The following is a 15,648-nucleotide window of genomic DNA, read 5'->3' as shown; positions in this document are numbered from 1 at the left end:
CAAAGAGTGAAACCAGAGTAGAATAATGAGAGGTAAAGCTAAATCTTAAAACACCTCCCCAAACCCCTCCCTTCTTTGTGGACTCAACTTTATTCCGGAATTCTCTCCTTTCCTCCTGTTGCCAGGTGTCACAGGGGAAGATGGGGATGGGGGTTCCTCACAAGTTGTTTTTCTTCTTAGCTGGTGGGGAAATTCCTCACACTCTTGCCCTGCTCCAGCACGAGGTCCCACCCATGGGACACAGTCCTCCACAAACTCCCATGGGGCTTTATCTCTTCACCAACTGCCCCAGTGTGGGTCATTTCTATGGGGTGAAGTCTCTCAGGCCCAGACTGCTCCAACCTGGTGCCCCATGGAGCCACAAGTCTCCCCCAGCAAACCTGCTTAAGCATAGGCCTCTCTCTCCATGGGCTGCAGGCCCTGCCAGGAGCTTGCTCCAACATGGGGTTCCCATGGGGTCACAGGATCCTTCGAGTGGCTCCACATGCTCTGGCATGGGGTTCTCATGGGCTGTAGATGGGATCTCTGCTCCCTGTCTTCATCCATGGGCTGCAGGGGGACAGCCTGCTCCACCATGGTCTGCTCTACGGGCTGCAGGGGAATCTCTGGTGCCTGGAGCGCCTCAGAGCCCTCCCTCTTCTTCACTGACCTTGGTGCCTCCACAGTTTCTTACATCTTCTCACTCCCTTCTCTGGTGGCAAAATGCATCTGCTTGCATTTTTTTTCTCCTAAATTTGATTCCCAGAGGCTGTGACCATCGCTGATGGGGTTGGCCTTGGTAAACAACGACTCTGACCTTGAGCCAGCTGCTGTTTGCTCTGTCAGGTCTGCAGAGAGCTTCTGGCTGCTTCTTGCAGAAGCCACCCCTGCAGCCCCCCCCCCTTCTCCACCAGAACCCAGCCACATAAACCCACAACACATTGAAATTGCAAAAAGACACATACGTATTAGGAGGTGATTCATAAATGTAGATGAATATTTTCTTGATAACATGGAGTACTGCTTCCATCTCTATCATGCTTCTCTGAAATACCACAGCTGATTGACAAAATTTAGGGAACAGCTTCTTTTAAACTTTACATTTTAATACTAAGTAAAGTTTATGTAAGTGGTAGGTCCTTTGTTAACATACAATGAAAAAAAAATCCCCCAAACTACTGATTCCTGTTCCACAGCATTAAGCTTTGCTGTCAGTAAATAAGAATTTGACTGGGGGGAACAGTATAAAGAGCCTAACTTGATCAGATAAAGTTTAATACTTGCTTAAAAAAAACTTCTAAATGTGCTATGTTTATTTACTTTGGTAAAAGGCAAGTGGTTTTTTTTGGTCCACACTCTATAAAGTTCATCTTAGTTGAAGGTACGATGAGTCCACCTTGACTAATGCCAAAATGCTTGCCATTATTTCTGAACTTGTCATTTAATGACACTTTAAACAACTCAAGCCAGTGCTTTTAATGTTCTGTTGAAATTCTGGACCAGCTAAACAAAACAAGCACTCCCTCCCCTGTTACAAGCTTCTTTTAATCTTTGCTTAGAGTTTCTCTGCAATCAATTCATCTTCCTCAAACTGGAAAGGTAGCAAGAGAGAACACAGACTGTGGCTGCAGTGGTCTGGCACAGAATTCTTGAGATTACAGCAATGAGATTGTTCTCATCTCTCCTTTATGGTGAGGTTGCTTCCGCTTCTAGGTAAGACTTTGCTGTTTAGATGTTAAATATGAAACAGTCTTCTGTAAGTTTGCCCTAGGGATGCAGAGGTTAGTTTATTAGCTATTTTGTAGCAAAATAGTGTAAATACGTATTAATTCTTTCCATCTTCCTTGCATATGTTTTCCTGGGCTAACTGTGTTTTTCCCTTTTTGTGTTTATTTCATGACAAATAAGTCAATAATTAATTGATTGAGCTGACAGGAAGAAACACTACAATAGAAACCTTGTCAAATAAAGCCTTTAAACAGCCAGTGTAATTTAAATGGGAAATCCTAAATCAACCGCTAGATAATGTTTTAAGTAAACATATTAACCAGTAAGTAAACATATTAACCAGCCACAAAGTCATAAATTATGTTTGTTGATATATCAAAGTCTAGTCATAGCAGTCAACAAAGGCATAAGGAGCAGTTAATGAAACTCAAGAAATAAAGATAGTGTATCGCTATATGGACTTTATAAATTACGGCTTCTAAACATGTTTAAAAAATGTTTCTAGAGAGCTGTTTTGGAATCATTGTTGAAAAATATGTTTTCTTCTCAATTAGATCTAACCATTTAGGAGATTCAGAGGCAGTAACACTCAAAGAAAGCTTAAAGTTCAGAAATTCATGATAGAACTGTTCTTAGAAGAGTTTCTGGGTTTGTACAGTAAACGGTATATAATCATTGTACTAAAATAGCATTTGTTGGTGAAATTTTGTCACTATTAAAAAAAAACCCCACAAACAAAATGTGTATATGCATGTAGGCATGGTATATTCTAAGAAGATACGTTTATAAATTTTTTGGTGAGTTAGATATGTCTGTGTTGACAAAAATTGTCTTTTTTTTTAATTTACAGAATACTTGCACCCATTCTCTCTTTTTTTTCTTTTAATAGACCATTTTTTTCTTCTGTATTAATCTTATAATTATCCAATCTAATAAAAAGAGATATGAGAATATAAGTCTTCCACCCACTTCTGCTACAAGGTGGGTCCTAACACAATGTCTTTATCACAATGTCTCTCAGTCCCAGTCCTCCACGGGGTTATAAGCTTCCCCCCTGCAAACCTATTCCAGCGCAAAACTCTCTCTCTCTCATCTCTGTGTCTCTGATTCTCCTCATGGCTGCAAGTGCTGGCGGGGGCTTATCCCAACGTAGGGTCACAGCATCTTCTCTATGTCTCCACCTGGTCCATCCAGTGTGGAGCCCCTCCACGGGCTGCAGGTGGGGGCTCGGCCTTTTCCATGGGTTTCTCCATGGGCTGCAGGGGCATCTTTCTCTCTGGAACCTGGACCACCTCCTCCCCCACCCTGTTGTGGCCTTGGTGTCTGCACAGCTCGTTACATCTTCTCGCTCCCTTCTCTGGTTGTTTTCTCCTATATGTGATCTCAGAGGCGCTGTGACTATCTCTTAGGCTGCGACTCTGGCCTTGAATTTCCTGATATTTACACTGAGGCTGGCAGAAAACTAACTGCTGCTTACAAAAACCATCTCAGCAGCACAGCCTCGCAAAACTGCAACACATCCCTACCCCCAAACCTACAAAACCTTACATCACGAGTCCTTTTCAAACTGAGGAGACATCGTTAGTGGGATTTCCCAAAGATTTGCTGTCAGCTCTCTGCTGTCACTGAAAGCAGTGAAACCTTTGTCTCTGTCAGAAGTCTGGCCAAAGCTGAGCACTTCTATGAACTCTTTCCCTGTCAACTGCAAAGAAAAAATTAAAAAGTATTATACTTAAGATGTTTACAAACCTGTATAAACAGGCTACTGTGTAAACACCTTATCACAAACTGAACTAAAAAGAAACTGATCTTCCTGGAATTTCATATCACTGCTTCTAATCCCCAAATGATAAACTATTGGATATTGCATGTGTTGTTATCTTAGGGGAACCTGTACAGTGGGTGAACAGTGGAAGTCAGCAAATGCAGCAACAAATGTTTTCAGGGGGGAGCTGAAGGGATCCCATAGTTGCCAATTTAGGCATTTGGAATTTAAACAGTGGAGTTTAGTGAGAAGAGAGTTAGCTGGAGTTGACTGAAGATCTCTGTTCATTTTTGTTTAACAAAAAGGTATCCACAGCTCAGCCTATGTAGCTGGTATGGACTTTACTGATGTAGGAATGCCAAAGTCAGAGCATTCTGACTGAAGCTTCAGAGGTCTACAACATCTATCAAACATGCTGCCACTTTATAGAGTAATTTTTTTTCTGGTATGGAGATGATGTAAAGTGTTAAGAGATGTTTCTGGTACACTCTAGTAGGTGAGGCAATTGCCCCCACGGGTATCAGCTTTGTATGTACAACTAGTGTATCTCTCGGGTTTAATTTTCTTCACACTAATTGCAGCAGAAGTTGTGATGATTGTTTTTTGAGGATTCACAGTACTATCTCAAAGACATGTGTTGATAATATTAAAAAAATTTGGTAAGCTGAGCCTAAATGTACTGATTGAGTTTCTTCTTCAGTCCTGTGAGAAGAAATCAAAGCTGCTGAAGCACAGTATGTTGAGGTACTCTGAAAGTACTTCTACATCCTACTTTCTAAGTTTTAACTGTCTCAGTGTTTTGCTACAATATATTTAATGACAGAGACAGACAGACATGTCTTTGCAGGGCGGGGGGGAGAGGTGAGGTTCTGCTGTACCATGAATGCCATTTATTTTTAAATCTTGCCTTAAATTAAGACCTAAACTCAATTTTATAATTATGTATATACACACACAAACATATAAGATGTATAAATACACATGTAATATAACATAATAAAAGTAAGATTATATACATTACCTCATATATAGTAAAATATTATTGTAATGCATGTTGCATATGATGTGTTGTATTTTATGTACAGAATAATATATACATGTAAAGGGTACATTGTTGGTTTAAGATTTCTCTGGCTGCTTCACTGGAAGTTTCTCTTGATCCTTAAAGAGGAAATGAAAGGGGTCACAGTCTCAAGCCCACCTCTGCAGTTTGATGCATCTGCTGATCATTTGTTTATTTGCTTCCCTTTAAATACCTTATCTAAAACTGTGTATGCAGCTATATTAAATGACTGTTACTTCGTAGTGCAGATGTAATACCTCTCTTGTGGAATCAGTGTGCTGGAGTGATGCTGTAGCACACAGCATATACTTTATGCTTCATCATGAAGCAACCAGCTTTCAGTTAGCTCTGTTTGGTAGCCCTCTGACTAAGAACATTTCCATTGTGACCATAGTGCTGTGAGACACAGAGAAAAGATGTATGTGAAGAATGGAATCCTACCCTTATTGAAACTAGGGGAAAAAACCACCCCAAACCTCTCATTGAATTACTGGGGCTCCAGTATTATCCTTTTGTCCTCAGAGAATGTTGTTGCAGTGTAGAGTTCAGGCACATTCATAGGACACATTAAGGCATGGAAAGACCTGGAGTGGTTGCCCTTGAAATGCTAACCTCAGGATAAACACAGTACAACCACCACAGCTCAAAATTGGTATCTTTGCTGGGAGCTTGCACCTATACCTAAAAGTGAACATCACAGCATTAAAAGTTGCAATCCCTTTGATCTTGTGCAGGATTTATGAAATTTCTGCACACAGACAGGTCCCTGCACTATGCTTGAGGAAGAGGAAGGTAGCACTGAAAATGCTCTAAGGTTTTGCCTTTACTACACTTAGCCAATGCTGACTGTAATTCCAGCTCTGCACTGGGGCTGAGGCATTCACCTCTATGAGGGGGGTCTCTCCTCTCCTCAGGTCATGTGGCAGCAATGTCTTTTTAAGAACAGGAACAGATCTACAAACTTGAGATCAGTGGTCTTTTGGTTAGGGTTTCTGGACATCTGCAGCCTGTTGGAGCTACAACTGCCAATAATTTATCAGCAGCAGAGGAATGAAAAAAGTCCTTGAGTTCCACCCAGTGGAAAAGAGGCTGGGATCCTAGGCTTCTCAGCTTTAGGGCCTTTACCCAGGAGGGGGAAGATTTAGTTTTTAGGTTTTGCTCCAAGCACTGTTAAGGAATTTTCTTCATTGACTGTTTCTTATAAAATGCAGAAATTGTCAAAGCAGAGCTCAGATCCCAGATGTGTCCTTAAGGCCAACCAGGATTCCTGACTATATTCCCTGTTTCTTCTCAGGGATATAGAGGAACATCATGGTTTTTCTACCTCCTCTGGTGCAGGTGTGAGATAGGTGCTGAGATGCTTCACATCCATCTTTTAGAGAAAGCTGAGATTTGTAGCGGTATGTGCAGAATGAGCAGAGGTTTTCAGATTGTCATTTTGGACTTGGGCATTTCTTAGGCAGGTTTGGGGCCTGAAATCATTGATCTCTCTTTGTTTTCCATGCGTACCAATATTTGTTTTGATGCATATCAGCTGGATTTAGCCGATGTCACACAATATGGGCAAGAGGACAGAGAACAGAAAAGTGAGACAAACACAATTCTGCGGGCAAAAACTGAAGTCAGCAACAGTTTCAAGAGCAGTAAGGATTAGCTCAGTTATGCAGCAGGTAACTGAACAGCATCCTCCACTTTCAAATTCAAGAGCAGAAGTTTTGTCACAAAGCCCACTGCTAAGCCACTGGGTTGGAGCACAAGAACTGTGAGATGAATTCCCATGTCTCTGTGCTAATATCAATGTAGACTTTTGTGGGCAGTGCCCTGCTGCGAGTCAAAGACCTATATACTTTTCTGAGGAGACACAACATGCTTGTTCTGCCTGTGTCTGGAACTGTTTTTCTGGTCCCTTCTGGTTTTAACTGCACAGTTGTGAGCCTTCACTCTGGATGGGCATGAGTCAGCTCTGAACCATAAACAGTGTAGCCATGGTTAGTAAGCCGGAGCTACTAAGCCTTCGCTGGTAGCGTGGGCACAACAAGTTGTGTCTGCTTGGAGCACAACCAAAGCAAGCTCACATCTGCTTGAAAAAAAAAAAATAAAAAAAAAAAAGAAAAAGGAAAAAAAAAAGTGTAAAAGTGTAAACATATCCTCTGTTCTTTTCCTGCTTCTTCCCCCTGATGTTCTCTTTCCCTCTCCCTTTATCTTGCTCCATCCCACCCACACGCATCCAGAAGAGCACTCACAGAAACTCCACCTACCTGAGCCCTCCACCCAGATAGTTCGAATTCCTGAGTGGGATCTCACAGGGCACACATTTGTTTGGAGTGGCAACAAGTGGCTGTGTTTTGGTATGATGCCCCTTGCACAGATCCTTACAATGAACTTAAGCAAAGAACAGTTGTTATATTAATCTGTTTCAACGAGGTTTTACTCAACCCAAGAAGTGTTCATTTTTTGCCTGCAGAACCTAGAAAAAGATAATAGAGATCATGGGGGGAGGAGAAGCTGCAATGTTGAGCTCTGAACACTTTTTGGGGAGTTCCCCATTCAGAGGGGACAGACTCACCTCAAATTTCACTAAATCCACTGTGGCAGGACATCAGTGCCCTGCAGCTCACAGCACAGGCTTGCTCCAGAAATGTCAATAGCAGCCCTGCTTTCCTGTTGACTGTGGCCGCTGATGACATGAGATTTGAGAGACTTCATGTGGCTACAGGATTCAGGCTTCATGGGGTTTTCTCATGCACAAGATAAGAAACAAGTTACTCTTTCCCTACATTTTCTTCTGATCTGTCTTTTCTTCCACTAGCTAGTCACTAATTATGTTGTACATCATCTTCTGCTATTTTTCTGGCACAAGCAGCGTGCTGGCACAAGTCGGTGGAAATTCAACATTCATTAAGGTTTGATGGTATTTCCTGTGCATCTCCCCTCTCCTTTTTATTTATTTCTTTTTTTTTCCTAAGATGATCTCTTACAAGAATGAGACTAAAACTTAATTTTACAACAGGAAGCCCTCCCTCCATTTTAGACTGCAAAGCTACAGAGGCTGCATTTTGGCTATCATTATCTTGTTGCCTGGGATTTAGTTTTTCTGAGATTGGTGGATTTTTACCAGTAGGTTTTGAAAAGCATCAACAATCTTAGTCACCTACACAATTGCACTAGGACTGTGTTCTCAACGAAGCAGTACTTTTTGAGAGAACAGCTATGAGAAATGCTGAGAAGGAAAAGGATCATCACAGAATCCATCCCTTTCTCTTTTTAAAATGTATAATCCTTGCAGGAGATTACTGATGGGTGGATATTAGAACTGGTCTGCCTTCTAGTTTGAAAGCTTGTTTCTCAGGGAAAGCTGTCTTCTGGCAAATTAAAGGAAATGGAGCTTCTCCGGGTTCCATTTGCCCCTGCACAGGAGAAACATGAAAGAAAGGAGGCTTGCTTATTTCTGTGAATTCTTCCTCTAAGTATATGTGTGTGTGTTTCCAAGTTATATTTTTAGTCAAGTGGCAAAACTCCAACCACATCAGGTGCAGACCCTATTATTTTATTTGCTCATATTGTCTACATCTTAAGGAAACATTAGCAAGATAAATACAGCTCTCCCTCTGTCACTTATTCCTGCTACCTGCTGGATGCTACAGGTTCTGCAGGCTCATCCACATGGTCGATACTTTGGTTAAATGTGGGAGAAATATTAGCATCACCTGATCTAGTTGGAAAATACTTGCATAGCTCTCACATTGAAGCGTAGTCAAAAGCTTTAACATATGTCTTCCATAAATCCATTGCAGTCAGACTAGTGCTGGTATTCCCATTTCAAAAAAAGGCAACAGAGAAAGAAAGTGCAAATGACTTACTCAACATTACATATTATCCATGGTCACATAAAATCACATTTCTTCCCTGGCAGGACAAAGCTTGATTTGTTTCACAAGCCAAAATAGCTTCTTAATTTTTTTAACAAGACCAAAGTAGTGCCTTAACCCTTTCATCTCTAGATCAGTGTCTTTTTAGGGTGAAATTAAGTATCATATAGTACCTTACACAAATATAGATCTTTCATATCTGCCAAGTATATGCAGAAATTTAACAGTATTTGGGCTAAATGGGATAGTCAGAGATAGCAGATGGAATGCAGAGCTCCTCACTTTTACAACAGGTTTTGGGGCTTGGAAAGGTCAATCTAAAAAAAAAAAAAAACAAGTCCCACATGATGTTACCTGCTGGAGAAGGTGAAAATTCCATTCCTATAGTTCCTGCTCAACATCCTAAACCTTCACAGCCTGCACTCTAGTGCTATGCTATGCTGTGAGGACGGAGAATCCAATTAATTATGTTCTACCTCACATTCAGCTTTCAGCAAGCAATTATTAGACAAAACCTGGTCGAGGCCCTTATTTGATTTAGGAGGCTTGTGTGTCTTGGCATTCATCAGGATTTCCTGATGTTGATAAATTGCTCTTCTCTGCCATGACTCTAAATAAATACATCAGGTTTGTCCAAGGCTCCTTGCCGAGCCTTGATCTGAATGTTTTTTTCATCTAGGAGTACGGAGCAGCTGTTCTTTTATCTGGAACTATGATACAGAGGTCAGAAGTAATGAAACTGGCATTTGTCTAATTACAGATTCCATTATTATTTTCTATCCTCAAACAGCTCAGGTAAATCTACACGAGTCTGCTTCAGGAAAGCTCTCCTGAACTAGCATAGTGAGATAAATTAAAAGTAGCACGAGCCAAGTGTGTCCTAGCTTATCTTTACATGCAATACCCCAGACAGCCTAGGTTGCAATCTGCAGGCAGGCTGTTGCTAGATCCCATGTGACAGAATTGGAGGAGGTGGGTCGGGAATATATTCTCTACAAAGACTCTGAGGTGCTGCATCCTTCCTCCCTTCCAGCACCTGTTCATGGTAGCTGCTTTTTGGAGAGTGACTGGAGAAGGAACACACAGACAGATGATCAGGGAAGTATGTGTAGAGGTACCTGGTAGTAGTACAGCATGAATTTAGTGTACTGAGTTTGGTTTAGTTGAATTTCAAGATAATTTACAGGGCCCTCAGTGCCCTGGGGCACTTCAGAGATGTTTTAAGTCAAATGAAAACCAGAGAAAAAGGAAAAAAACCCAATCATAAAAAATAGTTTATTTTTCCTTCATCTCAGCATCCTGTGTTCTTAACCAGGAGCTCTGTAAAGTACTTTTAACTTGTTTTTCAGATTAGCTCTTGAGATCATAGCCACAAAGGGCAGGAGTCTGCTTTTTCTCACATATGTACTGAACTGGAATTACCTGGGTTTTTTTCCTCCTAAATTCATTCGAAGTTCTTGTGAGTCACTACATTACTTGACAGCTGAATTGAATGCATCTGATTGTTAAATTCCCTAACTGAACATGTTCAAAGATCACTTTCTGGCAAATACCATGTAATGTCTGTAATAGAATTGCCACATGTCTATATTAAACAGCTTCTGAGTTTTGTTTGTTAATGTCAGGAAATTCAGTCTAGACTCTTTTTTGATATAACCAAATATAATGTCTAATCTATTTTGACTACCTCCATCCCATGTAATATTCAAATTTGTGCTAGTGTTACACCAAATGCTGCAGAAAGGTACATTTATAAGCTTTCAAAAGAACTGCCTGGTACAACTATGCTTGTAGCCCAACTGTCTTTTTATGTAATGGGTCTTAAATGCTCACTACAACCATTAGATTATTCCTCATTGATGTAGCTGTGTGTTTATAAAAAGAAAGTCTGTTTTTCCACAAATAGGACTTGCTATCCATTGTTTACTACCTAAATGATGTAAAAATTTGCTCTCTGATTGTGGTGGCTTAGCCTTGGCTGGAGGCCAGAGGCCCACTAAAGTCAGTCTATTACAGAATCACAGAATCACAAGATCATCAAGTCCAACCATTCCCATCCTATGCTAAACCATATCCCTAAGTACCTCATTAACCCTTTTTTTGAATACATCCAGGGATGGTGACTCAACCACTTCCCTGGGCAGCCTGTTCCAGGCCCTGACAACTCTTCCAGTAAAAATTTTTTTCTAAAATCTAATCTAAACCTGCCCTGGCACAGCTTCATGCCATTTCCCCTTGTTCTATCTTCTGTCACCTGGCTGAAGAGACCATCGCCCACCTCTCCACAACCTCCCTTCACGTAGTTGTAGGTGGTGATAAGGTCTCCCCTCAGCCTCCTCTTCTCCCCTTCTTAGTTGGACAGGGGAGAAAATATATTCTAAGAGGCTCAGGAGTCAAAATAAGGACAGGGAGAGATCATCCTGTCATCGAATGACATGGCCAAAACAGACTCCACACAGAGTGAAGAAAGAGAACTATTTAATTTATTACACTACACTACAAAGAACAGTGAAACCGGAGTCAGGAGCATGACCAGATCTTAAAACCAACACAGATCTTAAAACACTTTCCCCCCCCCACAATCCCTTCTTAGCAGACTTTAGTCAGAATTTTGGTCCCTTCTTCCCCCCTATTCACGGCATAGGGTGGGCAGGGACTGGGGAAAATGGGGTTCTTGGTAGCACCTTCCCCCCACCCCTCCATTCTAAGTAGACTTCCCTTTAGCCATGATCTCACTCCCTTCTTCCCCCTGCTCACAGCACAGGGGGACAGGGACTGGGAGATGGGGGCTTCGGTCAGTCCCTTGCAAGTTGGTTTCCTTCTCGGCCGGGGCGGGGGACATTCATTCCACACCCTCCCCCTGCTGCACCGTGGCATCCCACCCACAGGAGACAGTCCTCCACGAACTTCTCCAACATGAGTCTTTTCCCACAGGGCTTTATCTCTTCCATCAGCTGCCCCGCTGTGGATCACTGCTATGGTGGGCAGTAATAAATCACAATGTCTCTCAGTCCCAGTCCTCCACGGGGTTACAAGCCTCCCCCATCAAACCTGTTCTGACACAAAACTCTCTCTCATCTCTGTGTCTCTGATTCTCCTCATGGCTGCAAGTGCTGGCAGGGGCTTATCCCAACGTAGGGTCACAGCATCTTCTCTATGTCTCCACCTGCTCCCTCCAGTGTGGAGCCCCTCCATGACCTGCAGGTGGGGGCTTGGCCTTTTCCATGGGTTTCTCCATGGGCTGCAGGGGCATCTTTCTCTCTGGCACCTGGGCCGCCTCCTCCCCCGCCCTTTCCTGGCCTTGGTGTCTGCACAGCTTGTTACATCTTCTCACTCTCTTCTCCAGTGGCAAAATGCAGCTACTTCCAGGTTTTTCTCCTATATGTGATTCTCAGAGGTGTTATAACTCTCAGCTGCAACCGTGGCCTTGAATTGCCCGAAGTTTACACTTTGAGACTGGCAGAAAACTGTAACTGCTGCTTACAAGAACCATCTCAGCAGCACAGCCTCGCAAAACTGCAACACTGATCAATAAGTAGGAAAGACGCAGAGTTACCCATTGCAACAGAAAATGAGGGAATAGCCAAGCTTATAATATTGTGGAAAAACACAGACACAATTTTGATGCAAATATAAACCCAATAAGTATAATAAAACAAGTACCCCCTGCAAGTAGTACAACCTACATACTGTCATGAATATTGCAGAAATATTCACAAGGACACGAAGGGCTTAAGCTGATGAAATGCGATTACCTGGAGAATGCCATGGCTGTACAGCTCCACAGTCCGTGAGCAACTTTCCTGCTGCAGAAGTTCCTACTGCTGAAAGGGAAAGAGTACTCTTTCCTTCCATCACCGCACACCACCTTCCAGGGGAAATTCACCTCCACCTCACCAGACTATCTTCTCAGTTGAGCTTGTAGAAATCAGGTAATCTTTTGGCACCTGGTGTCAATATATCACCGTAAGCTTTCTTATGTCAAAATGTCAGCAGTGCTAGATATTTTTATACTGCTTAATACCGGTATTATTGTTCTTTTATATGTCAGCCTGAAGATATAATAGTATCATAAAGTGGTCTAGATGTCAAGGTATTTCATTATTATCTAATAGTCAGTGCAGTTTGCTCTGCTCTCTGTAGCCTCACAGTAAAAGTTGACACATTTCTTTAGAAAGAATTTATTGCCTTACATATCTGATGAATATAATAACAATCAAGGACATACATTTACATAGAAGGTAGGTTGGGGCTAACAATTAAATAACCAAACAAAAGTAAATGCCAAATTGCATTATTTGATGTTATAATATCATTTTCAGTAGTAAATTTTCATATGGACAGGGAGAGAAAAGCCACTGCTGGCTTGGCAGAAGACATGTGAAATTTGTAATCTTTTATTTGCTGCTTAACTAAGAATATAGGGAAAGTAAGGTTAATCAGGACAAGTCAGTATGAAGAAAGCAATTGTATACTCATTTTTTGCAATGCAAATTTAAATGAACCTTATGGTTTTAGATGAATAGGTGGATGTTTATTAGCACATAGTGTGAAAATATTTAGTAGATAACCTTGTGTAAGCATACACCAGCTTATATGTATTACCTGATGTAGGGTTCTCCAGAAACTATAGCATTCTGTACAACACCTAATATATTTAGACTATATAAAGTTCAGACCAGCACTTCATTTTGAGCAAACATTGTATTTTGTACTTAATACATACAAGACTATTGAGGGGTAATACTAATTATTATCTGGCAAGTGAATCTCCCTACTCTTAATTATCAGTGAACTAAAATCAAAGTGACATAATTATCTTGAGAAATACCTACAATAAAAACATGCCCCACAGTAGCTTGTCAAAGGTCCCAGTAACCTAGTATCCTGTCTCCAGCAGTGGTAATAAGTAGCAGAGAGAATGCACAACCTCAGCAGCACTGAAACGGGTGCAATAGTTTGTTTCAGAAACAATTGGTGAAAGCACAGCAGGAGCTTGATTCATCTCCTTTGACATTAGTTATCTGCAGTGTAGATGCCTACGTCTCAGCTAACTGTCTAGTCTCCCTATCCAAAATTAGTCACGAGAAGGACTAGAATTATTCATTTCTGATCTGCAACCTTAAAATGTCTGCTTTTCTTCAGGGACTCTAAGAGGATCTTGCAGTGACTCTCTCAGACATAGACATTTACATGACTCCCTCCGCAGGACCTTGTATTTTAAAACACTCAAATGTTTATCCATGCAGGTAGGACAGGAAAGCCAGGGGCACTGCATTCATCTTCTCTGCAAACAAATGCAAGGGAGATGCCTCAGGTAAAACAACTTCATTCAAACTCATTCATCTGGATATGTAAACTATAGCCAAAACTAACAGAGCTCCTAAGCTTTTTAGACCAGGAGAATTCACCAAGGAGCTTGTTGTTGTCTGGCAAAGAACGGTGGTGAAATGGAAGGATTAATTAAAGTGATCTGCACCTACCTTGAAGATTTTCAATGGGCAAACTTTGATAAGCTGGCAAAACTATACAGTGAGGTGGGCTGGACTGAAGGACTGAAGTTCTTAGGGGACAGAATGCTTGAACTGTTTTTTTTTTTAAGTGAAAGCTGCAAAAAGTAGTATGGAATTTTTATCCAGAGGCTGGTATCAAAAGCTTCAGAATCGAACTGGACAAATAACCACCTCAAAAGGTTATTAAAAATAAGTGGACACCCTTAGTGAGATACAAAAAAGGGACTGAACAGTTTCCTGGAGGGCAAAAAGCGTAGAGCTAAACTAAGGATGACTGAAAGCTAAGATGAATTAGGTCCTATAAAGGCAATTTTAAATGTAGGTTTTAATTTTATTTAGATTTAAACAAAAAGAGAACCAGAAATGATGAAGGATGGGGGGTGTCTTATGTAGGAAAGCTGAGCTTACTTCCTTTTTTTTGTCATTATGTCTGGGATAAGTGGAACAAAATCTGGTTTATGCTCACCAAAAGTAAATTATATGATAACAACACTTTTTATTTTTTCAAGACAAAACTATTTTCTCTGTGTTATCTTTCCCTTGAAGAGCAATAGCTTTAATCAGGTTCAATGTTGCTTACTCACTTTCTGTTCCACACAGAGAATCATCAGCGTATGAAGAAGGGGATGTTTATAAGAACTAAAAAGAGTATAGTTAGAACACAGGTGATGGGAGTTTGTGCTGAAAACACAGTCACAATAGTAGGGTAAAGTATGTAGTGAAATTCCTGCAGGACCAGTTTTGGTCTGTCTTGATCTCTAATTTAGTATTTTCACATAGTATGTATTGTCATGGGAAGATGTGCATACCCTAAGGAAATATGATGACGATGCAAAATCGAAATGCAACATTAACATAAAGGAGGATTTAAATATCAAGGTATAAAAGAGGATTAGAGGGTGTAAAAGAGGATTGGAGAAGAGTTTGAGGATGGAATGGCATTTAATAATGCCAAGTGCAAAGTAACAGACTTAGGAACAAAGAAAGGAATCTTTGCTTTTACATAGGTTGTCATCACATGACCACAGAAGAACCATGTGTTGCCAAGATGACATGACTATGAAAGAGGCAAATGTGATTCCAGGACCTGTTAGGAAAGGCCAGTACCATACACAAAGCTGTCCTTGGACCCTCTTTTGGATGGACTGCCATTCTCTGATGCAGTTCTGGCAATCATTTGTCCCAGGGATTGTTCCCTGCAAACAGAGGTAGTTTCTAGTTTCCAGGTTTTGCTCCCTTGTTCCTTCACATTCCTCCAACACTAGCCCAGAAGGCTTAAGACATCCTTAAACTCCACTGGGCTGCCACCAGGTCCCAGGGTAAGCAATACATACTCTCACCAACATGCTAATAAACTGGTGGGTCCATCCAGCACAGTCCTTACATTCACTTTGATCTCACACCTCCTCCCACCTTACTCAGACACACAGACATAGCTGTTATAATTTAGACCCATGGGGTCCTTGTGCTGTCCCAAGGAAGACCAAGTACTGTGCAGTGTGTACACAAGCCACCTGAGCTTGAGGAGGTTGCATTTTGGGCAGTGTGGATGCTGGCTTCTTTGCACCACCAGGTCTGCATTTGAGCACTCTTAACTTATTCTCTGTGAGATAGAAACCCTTTTGGGAGTAGCTCAATCCAAAAAACAGTTCTAGTAGGCAGTTAGAAAGAGACTATTGGGTTCAAGTCCCTACTCAATCCTCCAGCAAAGTCTCCTAAGGGGCTTTGTAC

Source organism: Gallinula chloropus (genome assembly GCF_964237585.1).
Source record: "Gallinula chloropus genome assembly, chromosome: 3".
NCBI classification, from domain to species: Eukaryota; Metazoa; Chordata; class Aves; order Gruiformes; family Rallidae; genus Gallinula; species Gallinula chloropus.
The sequence above is the reverse complement of the archived record's forward strand: the minus strand, read 5'-3'. Positions refer to the sequence as shown.